A 25,722-nucleotide genomic window follows, 5' to 3' on the forward strand; every position below is an offset into this window, starting at 1 on the left:
TGTTATGGCGTTATGGGTAACCAAGGATATGTCACAACTGAGGGAGCAGACAGCATCTCTGCGGGACAACTAGCGCCATCTAGCAACAACGAACAGAACCATCTACCGACACAACGCAGAAAGCAAACAACGACACTACGGTCCGAGTAGCACCATCGATGCACGATGAACAGAACAAACCAAGAGTTCCATCTACCGGCAACGGCCAGAATCAGCAAGGAGAGACACCTACCAACACCATACAGGGCGCAAATAGCAGCCAGTAAGCAGTGTCACCTACCGGCACCGAGCAGAAGATAAACAGTGGCCAACTACTGCATAACAATCAAAGCGAAGATACACACAGAACGCTTGAAGACAAAATCGCAAAAAGAATGGCCCAGCAAATACAATCAATAATGGAAAATATCACGCAAAATATCAAAAAGATTATAAGAGAGGAGAACAGACGTACAAATCAACAGAATCTGACACCTCAGCTAGATAACTCAAAAACAAACCCTGAAATACCATACCGCTTCGGAAGGAATGCGCAGAAGACCAACATATGAAGAGGAACACACCCCACCCCAACGCCTAGTCTATAGGAAGAATTGAGGATTACAATTTAGAGGAAGATAACTTCCCAGCGATAAAAAAAAAACGGCTCACCACAAGGCCAAAAACAGGAAACATGAACAGGCAAAACAGCCGAGGAAAAGTGGATAGATGTAATTGGCAAAAGGAAGAGACAACCAATGCAAACATAAGCTTCCATAACTGGAACAGGATCACAAGACAAAAACTTACAAGCAGTAGAAATTATGGCCTGGATCCTCATAGGAAGACTACAACAGGGAGCAGAGGATATAAAGAAATTCCTTAGCAAGGAGGAAATAAAAGGAAACGTAATATGCGAATAATTATCAACGAAGAACCTATAACACGTATTGCTTCAAAGTGGGAATCCCATTTAAATACCTTGAAAGAGTAAATAAATCAGACTTCTGGTCAAGAAATATCACCGTCAGTCGTTTTAAGTTCTTTCGGAGGAACGCAGGGATGCAACTCGAATAAAACACAGAATGGACTTTAGAGTAACACAAAATACAGAGAAAATGAGAATAGAGGAAACATACAAATTAAGTTATGGAACATTGAAGGCTTAAAAACGCATTAAACATGTCGCCAACGGACTGCCTAAAAGGATATGACATAATAATATTGTAATGGTTATAGCTTACGCCATGCCAACTTGCTACGGGCCGAGCTCGTCACCCATCGCCCCACCCCCCTTACGCTCGACCGCGCCAACTGCGAGCAACATTTAAGTGCTGGGCCGGCCCTTCTCTCTTCTATCCGTGGTCGCGCCGCATGGGACGACGGAAATTACTCGACTGTTAATATGGAGTCTTCTATCTCGCGAGGTTCCTGGATACATCTAGCATCCGGACTGTTCTAGAAGGGCCAAAGCAGGTATATAAAGAGAGGAACGACCTGCCTAGAGTTAGTGAGTGAGCGAGAGCGAGATTGAGTTCGCTGGTGTGAGTTAGCGAAGAGCGCAGTCGGTGATAGCCTGGGCTGAGATGTCAGCCTGATGGAGTATCTGCCTGTTGGAGCCGAGGACTCCTTCCTGTTTCCCTGATGTCGTGTGTGTGTGTGTGTGTGTGTGTGTGCGTGTGCGCGCGCGTGTGTGTGTGTGTGTGTGTGTGTGTGTGTGTGTGTGTGTGTGTGTGTGTCTTGAGGCCGGCTGCTGGAGAAGAACCTGGGGTGTTCTGGAGCCGCGGGAAGGGAACTCTGGGTGCCGACGTGTGCAGACTGCGAACGGGGATCGACGGATTGAGTGAACAGCGGATACTATTCAGATCTTAATGAAAGTTTGAATATTACATCCGCTAGAGTACTCCATTAGTTCCTAAACCTGTTGCTAACGGTCTGCAGCAATTGGTAATTCAATGACTTACAGTTATACATTACAATCCTGCTAGTTACGGTCTTAAGGCTATTTCAGTAGCTCAGAATTGCCACTGCAACTATACAATAATCAATTTTGAGAATTTAGACATTCTGCTTCCTATATTTTTCTTTATTTCTTCGTGGGGATTAACATCGCACAGACACTTTCAGGCTTCTGGCGACGATGGGATAAGAAAGGGCTAAGACTGGGAAGGAAATGGCTGTGGCATTATTTAGCGTACAGTCCCAGCATTTGTCTGGTGTAGAAACGGGAAATGGTTCTAGGTCCACAATACTGGCAGCTTGGACATGGAGTTCAAAGGGAAGTCGATCAGTGACCTGTTCAATAAATTCATGGCCACTTTTATTTTTCTTCTGCTTTCCTCACTATCGTTTCTTCGCTGCCATGACATATAATTTTTAACGTGTTCTATCATAGTGATTTATTCACAGACATTTCCTTTTCACAGTTAAAGAAGGGCCTCGAACAGTACGAGAAACTTGGAATACAGATTTTCTAAGTGTCTTTTACCAGTTACGCAGTCCGGCTCCATGGCTAAATGGTTAGCGTGCTGGCCTTTGGTCATAGGGGTCCCGGGTTCGATTATCGGGAGGGTCGGGAATTTTAATCACCATTGGTTAATTTCGCTGGCACGGGGGCTGGGTGTATGTGTCGTCTTCATCATCATTTAATCCTCATCACGAAGCGCAGGTCACCTAGGGCGTCAAATCAAAAGATCTGCACGTGGCAAGCCGAACATGTCCTCGGACACTCACGGCACTAAAAGCCATACGCCATTTCATTTCACCAGTTATGTAGCATTTTGTCAAGGATGCGCCACCGAGGCGATCTCCTGCCTTATGACTGACACTATACCGAACATGACGTCACAAGGCTGCGTGGCACACATCTCTTTTTAATTGACAGGGTAGTATACAAGACATGAATTTACACACACTGTTATCAAAGAAAATGCTGAAGAGTGAGATTTCATCGCCAAGCTTTATGGAGACGGGATCAGGATTCCAAACATGTACCGCTTCGACAAAATTGGGATATTTTACTTCGCTTTAAACAAACGTATTGAGGCGAATAAAGAGCAGCTATGCCGATAGCTGCTTGATGAGGGGCTGCATGTCACCCACAGCCCCGGCTAAAACAATGAGACTCCGTAAAATCGTCCTAGCCGTCTAATGTCTCAGCAATTTACTAAGTAGCTTATCGATGTGATAATGGTGAAAGAATCGTTCGCCTCTTTACTCGTATCGTTTGTGTAAGCAAGTTAACGAAGCTAATCGTTCCTTTTCGTGTATGGTTGTATATAGAGAGAGCAAAAGGATTGAATTTTGAAAAGGTCTACTAGAAGCTTAAATTCAACTTTACCAGACTATTCATGTAGCTTTCCCATCCTTATCTCTGTTTTATTTTCGACATCACGCATTAATTCTGTGTTGATTTCCAATTTTATACCCAGTTCGCAAAAAGATTCAATTTAACAGTGTTTGCGATTCGCAGCAGTACCTAAATTTCAACCTTTTTACTTCTGAATCATATAACAATGAAATAATCGGGTAATGAGGTTAGTTTACCTGTATCAAGCTTTAAGACCTGTGAGCTTGGTAATACTCTTCATGTTATAAAACAGGCTGGTCTAATTTAAATGTTTATTCTATCAAGGGAAACAGATTAAATGAATGAAAATACAAGAAAAACGGAGGTAATAAGATATATTACAAAATGACAAGACCGAAAGATTAATTAGATGAGTTTACAATAATTATGGCAGTTTTTGAAACTAACATGAAAGTAAAATTAGGTTGAATTTATATTTTACTAATTTGGATTAATTGAAAATATTAATTGGAATTAGTTGAAAATTGATTACAAATGATATTGATATTAAATACAAATATTTTCTTAATATACATTAAACTAATTTGAAATTGGTTAAAAGCCCTCCCACCTGACTCACACTCATTCTTCTCGGTTTTTTTTTTTTTTTTTTTTTTTTTGTGCTGGACACTTTTCTTTCCATCTTCAGCTCTATTCTGTTCTTCTGACTTGTTAGTCTTTCGTTGCACTTTATCTTATTTTATTTATAATTTCTTCTACCGCATACGCGTCTAATTTAAATGTTTATTCTATCAAGAGAAACAGATTAAATGAAAATAGAAGAAAACGGAGGTAATACAATCTAAAGAATTTACAAAATGACAAGACCGAAAGATTAATTAGATGAGTTTACAATAATTATGGCAGTTTTTGAAACTAACATGAAAGTGAAATTAGGTTGAATTTATAGTTTACTAGTTTGGATTAATTGAAAACATTAATTGGAATTAGTTGGAAATTGATTACAAATGATATTGATATTAAATACAAATATTTTCTTAATGACGTTGATGTTTACTTCGCCGCCATAAGACCTATCTGTGTCGATGCGACGTAAAGCAAACAGCAAAAAAAAAAAAAAAAAAAAAATGTTTACTTCGCATGCATATACGATGCAACAAGAAACAGCTTAATTGGAGATCGGAAGGCTAGCGCACAGTGAGCCATCTAGTATCGAACGAGAGAACCACTTACGATAGACCAACGGTAAATTCAAACCTTAATTATTACAGAAGTCTTGCTCGCTAGCAGACAAGATTTTCTTCTGAAGACACGAAGCAGAGTTCTCTGCGAAACGTAACAGAATTCAGCTTGTTTTCTGACAAGGCAAAAGCCCAAAAGCTTATTTTCATGTCTACGATTATCCTTGTTAATTACACGTTATAGTTTTACAAATACAGTATCATAGAAACGTTCGATTTGTGGAATACCTTATACAATGATCACACTAATACATCCAGTGCTATTCAGTTGTAGTAGCATTTTCGTTTGCATGTGCCTGTAAAAAACATACCCTCACACCAGCTGTCTGTCCTAACTCTATCTCTAATAAGACAAATAAAATGTGGTCTACGTAGGTGGACTATTTACATATGATACAACGTCGGTTCAGAATAGCCTCCGTGGCTCAGACGACAGCGCGTCGGCCTCTCACCGCTGATACCGTGGTTCAAATCCCGGTCACTCGTGTGAGATTTGTGCTGGACAAAGCGGAGGCGGGGCAGGTTTTCTCCGGGTACTCCGGTTTTCCCTGTCATCTTTCATTTCAGCAACACTCTCCATTATAATTTCATAGCATTTATCAGTCATTAATAAATCACTTTGGGAGTGACGACCCCATCGTACTAATAGCCTTTATATGATTCATTCATTACATACCTGACCCGGTCAAAGACTGGAAAACAGGTTATAGGCTTTTATTATTTTTTTCACAACGTCGGTTCAGCAACACAATACGACAATACAAGAAAATAAAACACTGCCACAACTGTAAAAAAATATTAAAACACTAGAATAAACTTAAGGCAAGGCATACATCTCCCTCGATTACCTAGAATGAAGATACATGAAATTAAACCGTTACACTAATTATAAAATTGTGAGATTCCGCTCTGTCATTTATTCTCATTTTTAGCCCTAATAAAGAAATTCATTTGTTTATTACTCCGTGGGATTTTACTGCCTAACGGGTGACGTTCAAGTTCGTATTCATTTCAACACTTTATCCATTGGTAATTGTACAGCGCACCATGTTGATTAAATTAAATGTTTCAGCGAAGGCGGCCATGAACTAAGGACATAATGATTTGTTATACCTGGTCCACGACAGCAAACTTAACTGACCTTGACATTGTCGTTAACTCTCTCAAATTATGGGCACATAATAACACAACAATTGACATTACACTTTACTTGACTACAACATTGATTTCTTTTAATTGGCCTTATGTCGCACCGACACAGATAGGTCGTTTGGTCACGATGGGATAGGAAAGAGCTAGAAGTGGGAAGGATTCGCCCATAGCTTTAATTAAAGTACAGCCCCCGTATTTTCCCTTGTGAAAATGGGAAACCACGGAAAACCATCTTCAGGGCTGCCGACAGAGGGTTCAAACCCACTATCTCCCGAATGCAAGCTCATAGCTGCATGCCCCTGAGCGCACGGCCAACTCGTTACATAACAAATTTACCTTTTACATTATATTCTCAAAACAATGTCATAACTTTCTCCACTGTGCTTTCAGTGTTACATATCACTAATTTATTCAAAATTGACCCAACATGAAAACTCGTATCCTGTAAAAGTTCACTCAAACACCCGTTCGAACAGCCCTACATGACATATGACATTAAATACCTGATAAATATTCTCACTATCATAATAGGTATTCATTACTATTCATCGAGTTGAATAAACTTTCTTGGTTTCAGGACGAGTATTTCATGAGATGCCATGGCAATAAAAACACTGAGTCTTATGAAATAATTATCTCTGTGATACGGGCTTCTTTACCACGTCGAATTCTATTCCGTCCCTTTAAATATATCGCTCATGGGAGATGTCTAATCTCACAAAATTCCACTCTCATTCGGAGCCACAACAATCTACAATTCTCAGTATTCTCTGCTCCCTACGGCAATCCACATTTTGAGTCACTAAATGAGAAGATTTCGTCTCTAACCTCTATAATCTCGGGACACACATATCATCATCTATCACAACTCGTGAAAATCATAAAATAATATCTCAGGCCTATTCAGTAATTTTGTTACCTCTAATCCGTGTCTGTGTCATTACCGGATAATCAAGATGAGGTAAGTCTAACCTTCTGATCACTCTTATTACCTCATTGAACGAGGTGAACTTTCAGAATATCTACAGCTTTGCCAAGTCACTCTATCAGGCAATCTGTGTTCTTGGAACAGGTCATGTCTAGTCTAAAAAAAAAATGCATTCGCAGCGCATTAAGGCGTCGTTTCTCCAGATGACGTTCACCCCGATTCGTTCGTGAGTTTAAATTAAATATCCATTGAACAGCGGGCCATCATTGAAGCCAGCTTCAGTATGGGACGTCACAAACATGTAGACTTTTCTATCTCTTCCAAAACAGTTGATTCGCTCTTGTTAGGCAGACCCTACGACAGCTGCCATATATGGAAAAGTGCGTGTTATTGTAGTAGACTGATGTGTGGTGTATGAGTTGTAGGGATATTGGACAGCACGAACACCCAGTCCCCGAGTTAGGAGAATTAACCATGTACGATTAACATCCTGGATCAGGCATGGCCTTAGATAGTGAGTGAAACATAATTATTTTCTAGTGGTTTAACGACTTCCTATCACATCGAAGGTTTTCGGCGGCTCTCGGCACAAGGATGGGAAGGGGATAGGACTAGCAGGGTACCGACCTTGGCCTCAATCAAGTTAAATCTCCAGCATTTGCCTTGACTGAAAATAGGAAAGCTCGGAAAATCATCATCAAGGCTGCCGACAGTGAGGTTCGAACCCGCCATCTCTTGAATACAAGTCCACACGTACAGTACTTGACCCGAACCGTGTGGTCAACTCGTTCGGTATGTAAATAAATAAATAAATAAATAAATAAATAAATAAATAATAGAAAATCCGAAAGAAAAGTAATGGAATGCAGTCCTCAGAACAAATAAAGGTACCGAGAAGAAAGCCTACATCTGCCGCTTTACCTGTGACATTTATCACAGAGTACACTTAGAATTGTTATCCTCACAATCAACCAAGAGGACGTCCAAGCATTATGTACTGTGACAGAGGCACACATTTTACTGGACTAGAGATTGCTTGTGGAAACCTCGACTAGATATCAGCCAGTCAGTACAGTTCCGCATGGCGCAGTGAGCGGGGATTGAACGCTCCGTATTGGGGTATAATATAATTTATAACTTCGTGTGGCTATTTCTAGCCGAGTGCAGCCCTTCTAAGGCAGACCCTGCGATGAGGGTGGGCGATATCTGCCATGTGTAGGTAACTGCGTGTTATTGTGGTGGAGGATAGTGTTATGTGTGGTGTGTGAGTTGTAGGGATGTTGGGGACAGCACAAACACCCAGCCCCCGGGCCATTGGTATTAACCAATGAAGGTTAAAATCCCCGACCCGGCCGGGAATCGAACCCGGGACCCTCTGAACCGAGGGCCAGTACGCTGACCATTCAGCCAACGAGTCGGACCGTATTGGGGTAGATGGTGGAGAATTTGATAGGCATTCTTAAGAAGTTTCTTCGTAAGAGTCTAGGTCATGTCTTAGTGAAATATGAATACATGCCGACCAATTTATGTGACTGTGAGACACTGATTAACTCCAGGCCTTTGGCGTACGTGTTCCCGAACCGTCTAATCTCACCTATTTGACACCTGTGATGTTCTTGAAGGATATTGAAGTTGGAATTACTTATCTTGATCTCATTAAGGCGGCAGACGTCAGGAAGAGACGTCAATATCGTTAAAGGTCGAGAGAAGATTTCAGGGAAAGATTTCGAACCGAGTACCTTGGACGCTTGCAGTTGCTAGCTAAGAATTATCCGAATACAAACGTATCTGTAGGCGACATCGTTCTCGCTGGAAGTGACGATCCCAAAGGACTAGATCGGCCTCTGGGTGGGCTAACCAAGATTATTGAAGAAAAGGATGGGAATATACGATTAATCCAGCTGAGATTGGTGAAATGATGAGACCGATGCAAAGAATCTACCCTTTTGAATTCGCCAGGCGTTTGGAGGATCAAAACCCACACTAAGGAATGAGAAGTCCACAGTTGAGGCCGTAGGAGATATTAGGTGGGATTTTTTAAATGAAAAAAGGAGTACTCAGTGGATATTCGACATTTATATAATGCACACACAAATCAATAGAAAAATGCGCACCCGACAATGATAAACAATAGAATCTTGCAACGTAAGCCATAAAAAATTGTTTCAATTGTACTTAACAGCAGGTTTGGCTCACGCTTACAATTTGATATTACTCTTTCCAAACTTATAAAATTTAAATTTAAAATTACTTGTAGTTCTACTTTTAAAAAGTCTGTACAGCAACTGTTTCTTGTATCATTTTACTTATTTTTCACTAATGAAAATATCATAGAACTGTGGAAATTTTCGAAATGTTGTGCTTAGACACAGAGGAAAAATGTTAACTGAATGTGCAATGTCATCACTAGGGCCCAGATTTTGATGACATGTCATTTCTTAAGTGGTGCATAATAGCCATTGATAACGGACATATAATACTGATCATGGCCTCCTGATTACAGAATTACGTACTTATAATGTCATTTTTAATTATTTTCTGCCTTTTTTATTTCTAGATCTTTTTATTTTGCCTCATTACTTTGTCATTTTCATCAATTCGTTGCATTAAAATTTTGTTTCTAAGTCATTTTTCTTTGTTGTGTATAATTATTTAGTAATTATTGTGCATTTACGTTACGTAATCACTTATGAATAATATCCGAGCTTTGAATAAACAAGAATCCGCAAACATCAAAATGTTCAGTACCCATTTCGAAAACTATGAATTAAAGTAACGTTCTAAAACCTTTGTCTGTACTCCTTGGAAATCCACATCCCTAGAACGACGAGATCTAATCTGGATTAGCTTGCAATGAGAGTGGGAGGTATCGTCACTCTAGTAGGTACGTACAAATCAACGAGCTAGATAGAAGACTATATAGTGGCTAACATGGCTGCTACAGCGCTCTGGGTGGTGCCAAGGCGAAATAGCGACTCAATAGCTTAAGCGCCATCCATATCCTTTCTTCCGCTTACAGTGCGTAATTTTTAATAGATTAGATCGAATTATACTCTTTACTTGTACGGCATGCATTTGCATAAATTATAGAGAAAACACGAAGGATATACCGTACTAGAAATTACCCGCGGCTTCGCTCGCGTGGATTTCGTAATTTTATCAAAGTAATCGTTCCTCGGCATTGTACTAAGACAATATCTGAAAATGCGTAAAGTATAAAAACTCACCACAAAACTGAGTTTCATTTACCCCAGAAATTCTTTGTAAACCATGTTTGTGGTATTAACCTTTGGGGTTAAGACGACATTGCGACATAGAACTGTATATATGAGAAACAGTCTTCTCTCAATTCGAAAAAATAAATACATGACCAAAATATGGCTTCCGATTGAGATAGCTAAAAATAAATACAGTAGCCTACATGTTTATTTATTTGTAAATCAGATTCCAAATACCTATTCCCACATCTGTAACATCTTCAGTTTTGAGATATACATAAGTATCCCCATAAAAAGAATTCAACCCCTTGATCAGTCCTTCTCCCCACCTAAAACTAAGTGTATTTTCCGAAAACAAAAATGCATGTTTCTTTATTTTTAAAGGTGATTCCAAATACCAATTTTCACGTCTATAACATCTTCAGTTTTTAAGATATAAGTATCCCCACAAAAAATAATTCAACTATTTTTCACTTCTTTTCACCCCCTGTTAAGTGCCTTCTACGAAAACAAAAACGTACAGGCTCCTTTTATTTTTAAAAGACTTTCCAAATATCAAGTTTCTTGTCTCTAATAATTAAGTTTTTTATATTTAACGTAGTTATACCCGTATTAATTTTAAAAATTCACTTGCTTTCCCAATAACTGGATTTTTCGAAAACCAAAAAAAAGTGTTTCATTACTTTTAAAGGAGATTCCAAATAACAGTTTTCATGTCTGTAATATCTTCAGTTTTTTAGATACCGGTAAATGTATACTCATGAGAATAATTCAACTTCTTTCCATCCCTCTCCCGCCTTAAGTGGACTTTCCGAAAAAAAAATCGTGTTTCTTTATTTTGAAAGGAAATTCTAAATACCAACTTTCACGTCCGTAACAGCTTCAATGTTTAAGATAAATTATCCTCATAACATATTTCAACTCCTTATTTACTTATTTTCAACCCCACACCCCTTACTTCGATTTTCGAAAAATAAAACAAGTGTGTGTTTATTCATTTTTAAAGGAGATTCCAAATACTAATTTTCACGTCTGTAACATCTTCAGTTTTTGAGATATAAGTATACCCATAAAAGTAATTCAACTCCTTTTTCACCCCTTTCCTACCCATTAAGTGCATTCCCCCTCCCCAAAAGTGCGTGTTTCTTCATTTTTAAAAGAGGTTCCAAATTCCAATTTTCACGTCTTTAACATTTTTAATTTTTGAGATATAAGTATCCTCACACAAAGAATTCAACTTATTTTTCAATTCATTCACCCCCTTAAGTGGATTTTCCGAAGACAAAAGAACGCGTGTTTCTTTACTTTGAAAGAAGATTTCAAATACAAATGTTCATGCGTCTAACATCTTCAGTTTTTGAGATATATGTATCCTCATTAAAAGAATTCAACTCCTTTTTCACCCCAGCCCGTTAAGTTGATTCCTCCGCACCGTCCAAAAATGCGTGCTTCTTTATTATTTTAAGGTGATTCCAAATACAAATTTTCACGTGTGTATTTGAGATATAAGTTTCTTCAGAAAAAGAATTAAATTTTTCACTGCTTTCACCCTCCCGTTAAGTGATTTTCCGAAAACCAAAAAAGTTGTTTCTTTATTTATAAAGGAGCTTGCAAATGACAATTATCACGAATGTAACGTCTTCAGTTTTGAGATATATGTATCCTCATAAAAAGGAATTAAACTCCATTTTCACCGCCCCCGCAACTAAGTACCCCCCCCCCCCATCCCAGAAATGTGTGTTTATTTTTAAAGGAGATTCCAAATACTAACTTTCACGTCGGCAACATCTTTAGCTTTTAAGATGTAGTATACTCATACAAAGAATTCAACTAATTTTTAAGTTAATTCACCCCCCTTAAGTGGATTTTCCAAAGACAAAAATTACGTGTTTCTTTACTTTGAAAAAAAATCCAAATACAAATTTTCATGTCTGTAACATGTGAAGTTTTTGAGATATAAGTATCCTCATGAATAGAAATCAACTCCTTTTTCACTCCACCCCCGCCCGTTAAGTTGGTTCCCCCCCCCCACCCAAACATGCGTGTTTCTTTATTTTTAAAGGAGATTCCACATACCAATTTCCACGTCTGTAACCTTCAATTTTAAGATATGATTCTTCCGAAAAAGAATTCAAATTTTCTTACTTCCTTTTACACTCCCCACTCAAGTGAATTTTCCAAGAACAAAGAGTACCCGTTTCTTTAAAAGCCGTTCCAAATACCAATTATGACGCCTTGAACATCTTCAGATTTTGAGATGTATGTATCCTCGTAAAAGGAATTCATCTCCGATTTAATGCCCCCCCCCCCCATACCAAGTTGATTCCCGCACCAAATGCGTGTTTCTTTATTTTTAAAAGAGATGCCAAATACCAGTTTCACGTTTGTAACATCTTTATTTTTTGGTGTATACATACATTCTCATACAATTAATTCAACTAATTTTTCAATTCTTTCACCCCCTCCCCCCGTAAAGGGTTATTCCCGAAAACCAAAAAATACGTGTTTCCTTTTAAAGGAGATTCCAAATACTAATGTTCACGTCTGCAACATGTTAAGTTTTTGAGATATACTGTAGATACACTAATTTTAAAAATTCGCCCCTTTTTCACTTCCCCTTAACTGGATTTTCCGAAAAAATATTAATGTTTCGTTACTTTTACAGAAAATTCCAAATGCCATTTTTCAAATCTGTAATATGTTACGTATCTGAGATAATTTGCAGATATAGTCTTTTTAAAACTTCACCCCGTTTGTCACTCCTGTTCACCCCCTATTCATCGTATTATCCAAAAATGCAAAAATACGTGTTTCTTTATTTTCAAAGGACATTCCAAATTTCAATTTTCATATGTGTAACATCTTCAGTTTTTGAGATATAAGTCTCCTCATAAGAGGTGTTCAACCACTTTTCTCCGATTTTCACTCCCCTTAATGGGATTTTCGGAAAACAAAAAATACGTATTTCTTTATTTTTAAAGAAGATTCCAAATATTAATTTTCACGTCGGTAACTTCTTTAGTTTTTGAGATATAAGTATCCTAATACAAAGAATTCAACTAATTTTTCAGTTAATTCACCCCCCTTAAGTGGATTTTCCAAAGACGAAAGATTAACGTGTTTCTTTACTTTGAAAGAAAATTCCAAGTACAAATTTTCATGTCTGTAACATCTTCAGTTTTTGAGATATAAGTATCCTCATGAAGTGTATCCAAATTCTTTTTCACTCCACCCCCGCCCGTTAAGATGGTTCCCCCACCCAAAAATGCGTACTTCTTTAAAGGAGATTCCGAATACCAGTTTTCACGTTTATAACATCTTTATATTTTTTGGTATACTGTACATTCTCATACAAATAATTCGACTAATTTTTCAACTCTTCCTCCCCCCCTCCCCCGTTAATGGGTTTTCCCGAAAACCAAAGAATACGTATTTCCTTATTTTTAAAGCAGTTTCCAAATACCAATTTTCACGTCTGCAACATGTTAAGTTTTTGAGATATACTGTAGATACGCTAATTTAAAAAATTCACCCGATTTTTTAGTTCCCCTTAACTGGATTTTCCGAAAAAATATTAACGTTTCTTTACTTTTACAGGAAGTTCCAAATACCAGTTTTCAAATCTGTAATATGTTACGTGTCTGAGATGATTTGCAGATATAGTTTTTTTAAAATTCACCCCGTTTGTCACTCCTGTTCCCCCACTTTTAATCGGATTATCCAAAAACGCAAAAATACGTATTTCGTTATTTTCAAAGGAGATTCCAAATATCAATTTTCATGTGTGTAACATCTTCAGTTGTTGAGATATAAGTCTCCTCATAAAAGGTGTTCAACCACTTTTCCCCCTTTTTTAACTCCCCTTAATGAGATTTCCCGAAAACAAATAAAATATATGTTTCTTTATTTTTAAAGGAGATTCCAAATACCAATTTTTATGTCTGTAAACTTTTAAGTTTTTGAGATATAGATATCCTCATTTTAAAATTCAACACCCCCCCTTTTTAACCCTCTTACCGACGGAATATCCAAAAGTCCTCCTTTAGTGAGCACCTACATGTTAATGTGAATGTATCCTCAAAATTTCATTTCTTTATGTCCAGTAGTTTTGGCTCGACGATGATGAATCAGTCAGTCAGTCAGTCAGTCAGTCAGGAAAAGTTATTTTATATATAGAGATTTCAAATAGGTTCTCTTTCTTACTAATGTACACACTTTCAGGCGACTAGTAGAATTACGTTGCCTGTGTAACACAATCTAGCACGTGTAGAGTAGGTCTACTTTTACTTTCTTGTACGATCTGACCAAACAGCGGAACACGATAAACGGTATCCTGCCTGGCTGTGTGGCTCAGACGATAGAGCCCAAGTTGGCATATGTGGTATTTGAAGGTGCTCAGATACGTCGCCCTTGTGTCAGTAGATTTACCGGCCCGTAAGGGAACTCTGGCGGGACAAATCTCCGGCACTTCAGCTTCTCTGAAAACCGTACAAAGTAGTTGGTAGGAAGAAAAACCAGTAACACTATTTATTATTAAATGATATCCTACAGAGTACAGTTCCCCGACATATTGAAAACAAATATTATGGAGAACAACGACGATACAACACGCTTACTGTCCAACGCCACACCTACAGTGTTTTGAATTTCCTACTCACCTCATCACCTGTGCCAACGATGCGGAGTAATATGAGGACTTTCAGTACTACATCACCACTACTACTGAGCGATTTGGCTACGTAGTTCGCGGCATGTAGTTCTTAGCTTGTATTCGGGATATAGTGAATTCTAATCCCACTGGCGACAGCTCTGATAGCTGGTTTTCCATGGTTCCCACTTTCACATCAGGCAAATACGGGAGATGCTGTTCCTTAATTAATGTCACTGCCACTTCCTTCGCAGTCCTAGCCTTGTCCTGTCCCATCGTAGTGATAAGACGTGTCTGACTGGGTGCAACATAAGGCAAATAAAAGAAATCGGCATTACCATAATCTTCGTCCAAAAGTATCGAAGCGAATTATTCAGGAAAGTAAACTTACGTGATTTAAGAACATTAACCCAAGAAGGACTGTCCTCTTTTAAAACAATTATTTCTAATTGTTTATCCTGCAACTTCTTGTTCTGATTTTTTATGATTATTTTTATTATTACTATCATTATTATTATGGGATACTATATTACACTGATCCTCCCTGGCTCAGACGGCAGCGCTTCGGCCTCTCACCGCTGGATACCGTGGTTCAAATCCCGGTCACTCCATGTGAGATTTGTGCTGGACAAAGCGGAGGCGGGACAGGTTTTTCTCCGGGTACTCCTGTTTTCCCTGTCATCTTTCATTCCAGCAACACTGTCCATTCTCATTTCATAGCATCTATCAGTCATTAATAAGTCACTTTGACAGTGGCGACCCCATCGTACTAATAGCCTATATCTGCTTAATTCATTCCATCCCCGACCCGGTCAATGACTGGAAAACAGATTGTAGGTTTTCATTTTCACTAAATTACACTATTGTTCACTTCAAACCTTGTACTCCACGGCTCTAGAGTACTTATTTTTCGTGAATTATTATTAGTTTTACGTCTTACTAACTACTTTTTCGGATACGCCGAGGTGCCGAAATATTGTCGCGCAGGAGTTCTTTCACGTGCCAGTAAATCTACTGGCACGACGCTGACGGATTTGAGCACCTTCAAATACCACCGGACTGAGTCAGGAGCGAACCTGCCAAGTTGCTTAGTGTCCGGCTCTTTGGCTGGATGATCATCGTGCTGGCCTCGGTTCAGAGGGCCCCGGATTCGACCGGGTTGAGGATTTTGACTGGGTAGTCGACAGTTAATTCCTCTGGATCGAAGACTGGATAACCTTCTTCATCTACACACAACAGAATATACTAAAAACCACCACAGAGATACGCAATAGTGAATATATCTCTCCACCTAGGGTTGGTGAAAGGAAGGGCATCCGGCCGTAAAATTAGGCTGAATCTATACAAAATGCGAAATCCAGGTAACTGGCAAGAGACCAGAAATTATTATTATTATTATTATTATTATTATTATTATTATTATTATTATTATTATTATTATTATTATTATTATTCGATGTTGTTATATTATTTTGTTCATGGTTTGCTATTCTATATATTCATTCTGTGTAAGTAGGGTTAAATTTGTTTAACGGCAATGTATTGTGATTTCCTTTGTAATAACTAGAAATGCGCTAATTTTCTTTTTTTTTTACACATTATGTAAGTAAGTAGCCTGTATCCTGTATCTTGTATTTTTTAATGACCATTTAAACAAACATTAAGCCTGTGCATCTTTGAGTGCTTCCCTAATTAACAAAACTGTGAAATTCCCTCATTAAGAAAACTGTGAAACGGTATTTATTCCCGCAGCCTCTGTAATTGTTTCATCACCACGCCCACTTGATTTGATCGCTTACAGTATGGCGGACGCGGCATTCAAGTAGATTCAAATATGGCGGTCCAATAGCCACCCTATAGTCCTCTTTCTAGCTCGTTGGTACAAATTCACATGTATGTCAGGTTGTTGAAGGGCCCGAATACTAACATACATATTCGTGCTTGTTAGCTTCGTTTTACACATTGTGAGTTTTATTTATTGGTGTGTGATTTCTTCAAGTGCCAATATTTCAAAATCCGACGTGTTCTACAGATAGTCGGTTAGACACCTCTCTTAGAAATATGTGAAGTGAAAGGGGCAGCAGATAAAAGATGTGCCTTTCAGCAACATGTGGGTCGCGACAAAAACGTGGTACCCGAAATATCACTGGATGACAGATAGGTCCTCACTTATTTTGATTGTAAGAAATGCATTTTTAAATGACTGAAATATTATTCACTTAGGATGGTTCATGTTTGTGGGTTACTGTAGTCACGTCCTAGTTCGTGAACCATGGGCAACGGCTGAGTGGCCTAGTAAGTGGTCCTGAGAGTCGGGATACCAGTTGCTATGAAATGGGAGTGGGCATCTCGGACATATTCTGAGTCGTGGCCCTCCTCGTGCTCAGGCGGCTAGGACTATACAATTCACCGGTGGTCCATAACCCGTTAGAGGAGAGATCCTCACTTGGACTATGTGCAAGTAGGGCAGCATCCTGCTTCATGAATTTACCGAGCTCAGAACACTTTAAGCAAGCCTCGGACCTATGGGAGTAATGGAGTCCCACTCCCATTTGACAGGCGAGGGACTCCTTGGAAACTACTTGGCGAACGAAATGGAATTCGATGGGGAGCTATCAATATTAATGGGGCTTATGGAAGAAAGAAGGTAGAACTGGCTAAGTCAGCAAAGAGGATGCATCTGGATGTGCTAGGAGTAAGTGATATTCGGGTCAGGGGAGATAATGAGGAAGAGATAGGAGATTATAAAGTGTATTTGACGGGTGTTAGAAAGGGAAGGGCAGAGTCTGGGGTAGGGCTCTTTATCAGGAATACCATTGCACGCAACATAGTTTCTGTTAGGCACGTAAATGAGCGAATGATGTCGGTAGATTTGTCAGTGGGAGGAATTAGGACAAGAATTGTTTCCGTGTATTCACCATGTGAGGGTGCAGATGAGGATAAAGTTGACAAGTTTTATGAAGCATTGAGTGACATCGTGGTCAGGGTCAACAGCAAGGACAGAATAGTGCTAATGGGAGATTTCAATGCGAGAGTTGGGAATAGAACTGAAGGATACGAAAGGGTGATTGGTAAATGTGGGGAAGATATGGAAGCTAATGGGAATGGGAAGCGTTTGCTGGACTTCTGTGCTGGTATGGGTTTAGCTGTTACGAATACATTCTTCAAGCATAAGGCTATTCACCGCTACACATGGGATGCTAGGGGTACCAGATCCATAATAGACTATTTCTTAACAGAATTCGAATTCAGGAAATCTGTTAGGAATGTATGAGTTTTTCGCGGATTTTTCGATGATACAGACCACTATCTGATCTGTAGTGAACTAAGTATTTCTAGGCCTAGGGTAGAGAAAGTGAAATCTGTCTGCAAACGAATAAGGGTAGAAAATCTCCAGGACGAGGAAATTAGACAGAAGTACATGGATATGATCAGTGAGAAGTTTCGAATAGTAGACAGTAAGCAGGTTCAGGATATAGAAATTGAATGGGTGGCATACAGGGATGCTGTAGTAGAAACAGCAAGGGAATGCCCAGGAAAAACCGTGTGTAAAGATGGGAAAAGGCAAACATCTTGGTGGAATGATGAAGTGAGAGCAGCCTGTAAACGTAAAAAGAAGGCTTATCAGAAATGGCTTCAAACAAGGGCCGAGGCAGACAGGGATTGGTACGTAGATGAAAGAAACAGAGCGAAACAAATAGTTGTTGAATCCAAAAAGAAGTCATGGAAAGATTTTGGTAATAACCTGGAAAGGCTATGTCAAGCAGCAGGGAAACCTTTCTGGACAGTAATAAAGAATCTTAGGAAGGGAGGGAAAAAAGGAAATGAACAGTCTTTTGAGTAATTCAGGTAAACTCATAATAGATCCCAGGGAATCACTGGAGAGGTGAAGGGAATATTTTGAACATCTTCTCAATGTAAAAGGAAATTATCTTGGTGGTGTTGCAAACAGCTAAACTCATGGGGAGGAGGAAAATGATGTTGGTGAAATTATGCTTGAGGAAGTGGAACGGATGGTAAATAAACTCCATTGTCATAAGGCAGCAGGAATAGATGAAATTAGACCTGAAATGGTGAAGTATAGTGGGAAGGCAGGGATGAAATGGCTTCATAGAGTAGTAAAATTAGCGTGGAGTGTTGGTAAGGTACCTTCAGATTGGACAAAAGCAGTAATTGCACCTGTCTATAAGCAAGGGAACAGGAAAGATTGCAACAACTATCGAGGTATCTCATTGATTAGTATACCAGGCAAAGTATTCACTGGCATCTTGGAAGGGAGGGTGCGATCAGTCGTTGAGAGGAAGTTGGATGAAAACCAGTGTGGTTTCAGACCACAGAGAGGCTGTCAGGATCAGATTTTCAGTATGCGCCAGATAATTGAAAAATGCCACGGGGGATTAGACAGTTGTGTTTATGTTTCGTAGATCTAGAGAAAGCATATGACAGGGTACCGAGGGAAAAGATGTTCGCCATACTGGGGGACTATGGAATTAAAGGTAGATTATTAAAATCAAAGGCATTTATGTTGACAATTGGGCTTCAGTGAGAATTGATGGTAGAATGAGTTCTTGGTTCAGGGTACGTACAGGAATTAGACAAGGCTGTTATCTTTCACCTTTGCTGTTCGTAGTTTACATGGATCATCTGCTGAAAGGTATAAAATGGCAGGGAGGGATTCAGTTAGGTGGAAATGTAGTGAGCAGTTTGGCCTATGCTGACGACTTGGTCTTAATGGCAGACTGTGCCGAAAGCCAGCAGTCTAATATCTTGGAACTTGAAAATAGGTGCAATGAGTATGGTATGAAAATTAGCCTCTCGAAGACTAAATTGATGTCAGTAGGTAAGAAATTCAACAGAATTGAATGTCAGATTGGCGATACAAAACTAGAACAGGTCGATAATTTCAAGTATTTAGGTTGTGTGTTCTCCCAGGATGGTAATATAGTAAGTTTGATTGAATCAATGTGTAGTAAAGCTAATGCAGTGAGCTCGCAGTTGCGATCAGCAGTATTCTGTAAGAAGGAAGTCAGCTCCCAGACGAAACTATCTTTACATCGGTCTGTTTTCAGACCAACTTTGCTTTACGGGAGCGAAAGCTGGGTGGACTCAGGATATCTGATACATAAGTTAGAAGTAACAGACATGAAGGTAGGAAGAATGATTGTTGGTACAAACAGGTGGGAATAATGGCGGGAGGGTACTCGGAATGAGGAGATAAAGGCTAATTTAGGATTGAACTCGATGGATGAAGCTTTACGCATAAACCGGTTTCGGTGGTGGGGTCATGTGAGGCGAATGGAGGAGGATAGGTTACCTAGGAGAATAATGGAATCTGTTATGGAGGGTGGGAGAAGTAGAGGGAGACCAAGACGACGCTGGTTAGACTCGGTTTCTAATGATTTAAAGATAAGAGGTATAGAACTAAATGAGACCACAACACTAGTTGCAAATCGAGGATTGTGGCGACGTTTAGTAAATTCTCAGAGGCTTGCAGACTGAACGCTGAAAGGCATAACAATCTATAATGATAATGTATGTAATGTGTTTCTGTAAATTATTACTTTTTTGGTATCCTCCGTGGCTCAGGCAGCAGCGTGCCGTCCTCTCACCGATGGGTCCGTCCGACTCCATGGCTAAATGGTTAGCGTGCTGGACTTTGGTCACAGGGATCCCGTGTTCGATTCTCGGCAGGTTCGGGAGTTTTAACCATCATTGGTTAATTTCGCTGCCGTGGAGGCTGGGTGTATATGTCGTCTTCATCATCATTTCATTCTCATCACGACATGCAGGTCGCCTACCGACGTCAAATCGAGCCAAATATGTCCTCGGACACTCCCGGGATTAAAAGTCATACGTCATTTCATTTTTACCGCTGGGCCCCGTTTTTCAAATTCCGGCCACTCCATGTGAGATTTGTGCTGGGCAAAGTGCAGGCGAGACATGTTTTTTCTCCGGGTACTCCGGTTTTCACTGTCATCTTTCAATCCAGCAACACACTCATTTCATTTCACCTATCAGTCATTAATAATTGCTCCAGAGGTGTGTGGCAGCCTTCATTTTCATTATTATTTGGTGATACTCATTATCTGTATTCCCTTCATTACGAGTTAAATTTAGTGTGGATAATGCGCATATTTACTATGTTGGGTAAGTATATTTTCCTTCATATTTTTGCGCCATTTTCTGTCTCCTTTTAAGTCTTTCGTTTTTGAGGATTTTTAGGTAATTTTATAGGTCATTTTTGGGCATTTATTAGGTCTCCAAAGGCCGGACCCTGGCCATCAAACTCTTTGTGCACCCTTTCACTGATAACAGCACGATAATTACAAAACGTTCCATACATATTATCAATGGATAACCGCTCACTTAAATTAAGAATTTCTAAAGTCTTTTCCATATCTTGAAAGTGAATATCTGTTTACAAGAAAAATGTATGATTATTGATTTCCGTTACATCAACCTTCGCTTTAAGTAATGAAGCATATTACTATAAAATTTGGCAAAATCGGGAGCAATCTTATTTCGCTTTGGTAGGATGAGTCCTTTCATACAGTATGTTCTCTTGATCTGCTACCAAGAAAACTGAGGTGATTAATATACCTGTGAGTTTCTAAGATATTGAAATCACATTTTTCCAGTATTTCAGTGACTCCTTCTGTGCTCCAATATTGCTTATGGAATTTAAGTAGCTTTTATGTATACTACTTTTCTCGGGGTTTTCGCTGTAAATACTATTGAGAGTAACTTTGGTCAGTCGTCGATACTCAGGAAATAGCTATTGATTTCATCCCAATTCTTCAGTAGCCTAGATATTGATGGAGTTAGGGAAAGCCATCTACTGGGCACATGTCTTAGGATCTCAGTCCATTCCAATATGGCAAATTCAAAAAAAGAGTTCAACTCATCTCTTCTTTTGGGAGAGACTCAAAAGTGATTATAAATAATCATAAGCACTAGGTTTTCAACATCAATATCCCCTCTATCAAGAGCAAACATGATTAAATTGTTAATTATATGGTTGGAACAGTTAGCCCTCAGTACATTATTACTGAAAACTCTCAGCAACTTGGAAACCGATTAGGCTACTTTAAAAAAAATTGATTCTAGCACTGACTGGGCCGTATGATTTACGCTGAGGGTATGCCTGTCTAAACTCTGCAGCAATAAATCATTTATTGCCCCATATGTTTCATTAGCAGACTCAGTAATATCCAGCAGTGTATTTTGCACTCAATTCAAGGGATCAAAATAACAAACTCAGGCAGGAAACATTTTCCGTTTTCCCTTATTGGATGCGTCTGTAACTAATAAAATAATCTCATAGTTTTATCACGACATTTCAAAACACCTAAAAATAACTTATATTTTTGGAGGCAATAACATTCTTCACTAATACTTCTGCTTTCGTGCAGCCATAAGACACATTTGAAACAATCACCTAATCAGGAAAAAGGACGCAACGCTCATTTATTTCTGCTGTTTAGACTGGTATAACTCAGGTTAAGTTTCACCACCTGGTATACTGAGCCTAATTCACATGCGGAAACGTTACCATCAATCACTGTTATTGTTTAAATGAACAAAATAATTTGAAAATTCGTTTTCACTTCCTAAAATCGACTTCTCTTTCAGTTCGTTTTTATTAATCGCTTTTACGTCGCACCGAGTCAGATAGGTCTTATGGCAAAGATGGTATAGGGTAGGACTAGGACTAGCAAGGAAGCGTCCGTTGCCTTAACTTGAGGTACAACCTGGTGTGGAAATGGAAACCATGGAAAACTATCTTCAGGGCTGCCGACAGTAGGGGACCCAATATTTCCCGAATGCAAGCTCACAGCTACGTAACACAAACCATGGAGCCAACTCGCTCGACCTCATTTAGTTTATGTCCTGCATATTACGAATGCTGTTTGAGGTCACTTCGTCCACCGTGCGTAATGCTGAAATCCTTGCTCAACGTAGGACCCTACAAGGTGCTTGCTGTATATCCGCAGCTGGCTTAACCCTTGGAAATGGCTCTTTCCACGTCCTCATAGAGCCTACACTTGTTAATGCTTGGTTTGGTTTCTTTCTTGGTGGAATTTTTGAAGGATCGTCCTCAGTTTCACTCATAAATGTTTGAATTACTCTTTTCCAATCACCACATGGTACTTCATTCGAAGATCACAAAGGAAATAAAATGCACATAGAAAAGGAAAAGCGGGAAGTGGAAACATTTTTCGGTGTATAATGGCTGCCAACTTGAACTTCTAAAATACTTCCGTGCAACGTATTGGAAGATTATAGGCCAAGGACAACAATGGATGATATAACCATCATAAACCATTGGCTGGATATAAATATAGATTATAAGATTTTTTTTAATGTTCTACAAGCTGTAGTGAAAAGTCGAATGTTATATGGAAGTGAATTATGGGGGGTAGAGAAAGAGTGTGAGATACTGAGTAAGTAATGTAAAATTATAATGGGATTGCCAAATTGTACAGCAAATTTTGTAGTAAGATTAATAAGTGAAGAAAGTATTGAAGGTGGTATTCTTATGAGAATTTTGAAATATTGGTTTTGAATGAAAAGAAGAGATTTCTTCAGACGGCATACCAACATCAGAGAGACAATATTAAGGGAGAGTACTGGTTAACTTAAATGAAATATATGTTAAAGAAGTTGGGATTCGGAAGTTGTTGGGAAGAGAACCTCGATAGTGTTATCCATGAGTAAATAATTATTAATCATCTTTTTACAAGTTGCTTTACGTTGCACCGACACGGATAGGTCTTATGGTGACGATGGAATAGGAAAGGCCTAGTTGTGGGAAGGAAGCAGCCGTGGCCTTAAGGTACAGCCCCAGCATTTTCCTGGTAAATGGAAAACCACGGTAAACCATCTTCAGGGCTGCCGACAGTGGTGTTCGAACCCACTTTCTCCAGAATTCAAGCTCATAGTTGCACGCCACTTACCGCACGGCTAATTCTCCCTGTAGTAAATAAATTATTACACGACTTAGCGATATTCAAAGACAGTGGTTGGTGCCCGAATACAGGACCAGGACAACCCTCTCTGAATTAAATTGGTTACGTCAGGGAATGGATATAAATATTGTGAATATAAATAGAAGAGAAACGCGAGTTTGATCTGGTGGATGATGGGAATTCATAAAAATAAAGGATGGATTAGGGAAAAGTGTACAGTTAGATACCATCTATGTGGTGAAAACAGGGAGGAATTTCACTTATTGAAATCTTGTAAAGAGACCGTAGCGGTTAGAAGGAAATTTATGAATAGTAATGAAAGACATGTGTTAAGTCAGGTTGAGAATGGCTATAGAATAATCAGAATGATAAGCAAGGAATGGACCAAGCCTAATTTATTATTAGTAATTAGAAATATATACCGGTATATAAAAGTTGCAAGATCTTGAAATACATACACGGCAAACTACGGTTACATAGCCGAATTTAGGCCAAATAGTTGTTATTATAAGAAAGAATGTGTTAACAGTGATAATTAGAATATTTATTATTAGTATTACTAGAGTTGTATTGTCGTTATCGTTATTATTTTTCCTTAATGTAATTAATTGTTAAATTGCATGTGAATTTGCTTAGGTTGCAATAGATGGAATTTTCCTCCGCTGTTGGAGTTCCGTAGCTGTAGGCTGAGAGCATTTATTCAGTTAATTAATTAATTAATTCATTCATTCATTTAATCAATCAATCACTCACAATGCTCTCTCCCCAGTTGGTTGTTACCTGTGACTGGCGATGAAGAGCGTTTATTCATTCATGCATGCATGAATACAATTCAATCATGCAATCATTTCATTCATTCCATTCATTCAAAATATCTGTTGTAATTGGAGGATAACTCTGTACAGACTTGTGACATGAAAAAGTAAGTATATCATTGGCTGGATATGGCTGAGCCATGATGGTTCTGCCCATTAAAAAAAGGGAGAATTAGCCACATGACATGAAAAAGTAAGTGTATCATTGGCTGGATATGGCTGAGCCATGATGGTTCTCCCCATTAAAAAAAGGGAGAATTAGCCACTCCGTGCAAACAACACATGGAGATGAAAACTACATCAAAAAAACCGGAAAAATCTCAGAGAAGAACATCATTTTGCAATCCTAGTTCGGCGACCAGACTAAATCGGTGAAGAATTCTTAGATGTGTCTTCTCGTTAATTATTTGAGGACCATGCCTTCTTTATTTTAGAATTGATCTTATTTAAAAAATTGTTTTTCCTCATTTTTGTCGGTGTACTTTATTTCCAGTTATCATTGAAAGTAAACTAGGTGGGAGGATATATGAAGGTTGTGTAGTGAAGTGACATTTCTTCCACCTTTATGATCTTTTAATGTAAACAGTTTGACTTGTGACCTGGAGTCGAAAATCTTGGAATCCGAGGAGTTTTCAAACACATGGAAGAACGTTGTTTTATTGAAAGTGGTGATGTATTTAACTGTGGTGGATTCCAGACCTGTATATATAAACGTAGGCAATCAAACTGCAGGTTTCGTTAAGAAAAGAATAAACGTTTGATAATTAATATTTTCCTCAACAGTCCGTATATGCTGATAGGCTTATGCAGTGTATCAATCATTCATTAAGAATGACTGTTCTTCCTTTCCGTGTAGGACCTGTTTATAACCTCATAACCTCAGACAGTTGTATGGTACTGGTCAGTAGCGTAGCAAGTATCGATCGAGTGGGGGGGGGGTTGTAGTTAAATAATAATGATAGGATATAATGAAAGAAGCTTGTGCGTGCGTGGTTCGCGCATGCATGAGAGTTCGTATAAGGATTCTAATACAAGTGAATGATGTTAATATTCATGTAATGTACAAATTACAGTGCACTACAAAGTTTTACATTAAAATACAGACCAAGAACAGTATGATCAAGGTCAACAGTTTTTCAGCGAATGGTATGTTCTAAATACATTCTAAACTGCAACTTCCGAGGCTTTTCAGAAAAAAACATCAGATCTGTTGATTTTATAACTATGTCCCTGCGAATGTCCAAAAGAGCCACCCCGTTGAACGGAGTTTCACTTGTGGTATTTCTGAGGTAGGTTTTCATACGTCTGAATGTTGAAAATACCGAGTGAGTGGCTGCGCGGCTTGGTCACGTAGCTGTCAGCTTGCATTTGGGGGATGGTTTGTTCGAACCCCACTGTCGGCAGCCCTGAATATGGTTTCCGTGGTTTCCCATTTTCAAACAAGCACACCTTAATTAAGGCC

The 25,722-nt window shown here is 38.9% G+C and overlaps 1 protein-coding gene across 6 annotated transcripts in view; it reads left to right on the top strand.

The window, feature by feature from the left end:
- Positions 1 to 25,722, top strand: part of GlcAT-P (Glucuronyltransferase P) — a 1,177,810-nt gene that overhangs the window by 1,147,105 nt on the left and 4,983 nt on the right. The window lies entirely within an intron of this gene.

This window comes from Anabrus simplex, chromosome 2, assembly GCF_040414725.1.
Source record: "Anabrus simplex isolate iqAnaSimp1 chromosome 2, ASM4041472v1, whole genome shotgun sequence".
In the NCBI taxonomy this organism is placed as follows: domain Eukaryota; kingdom Metazoa; phylum Arthropoda; class Insecta; order Orthoptera; family Tettigoniidae; genus Anabrus; species Anabrus simplex.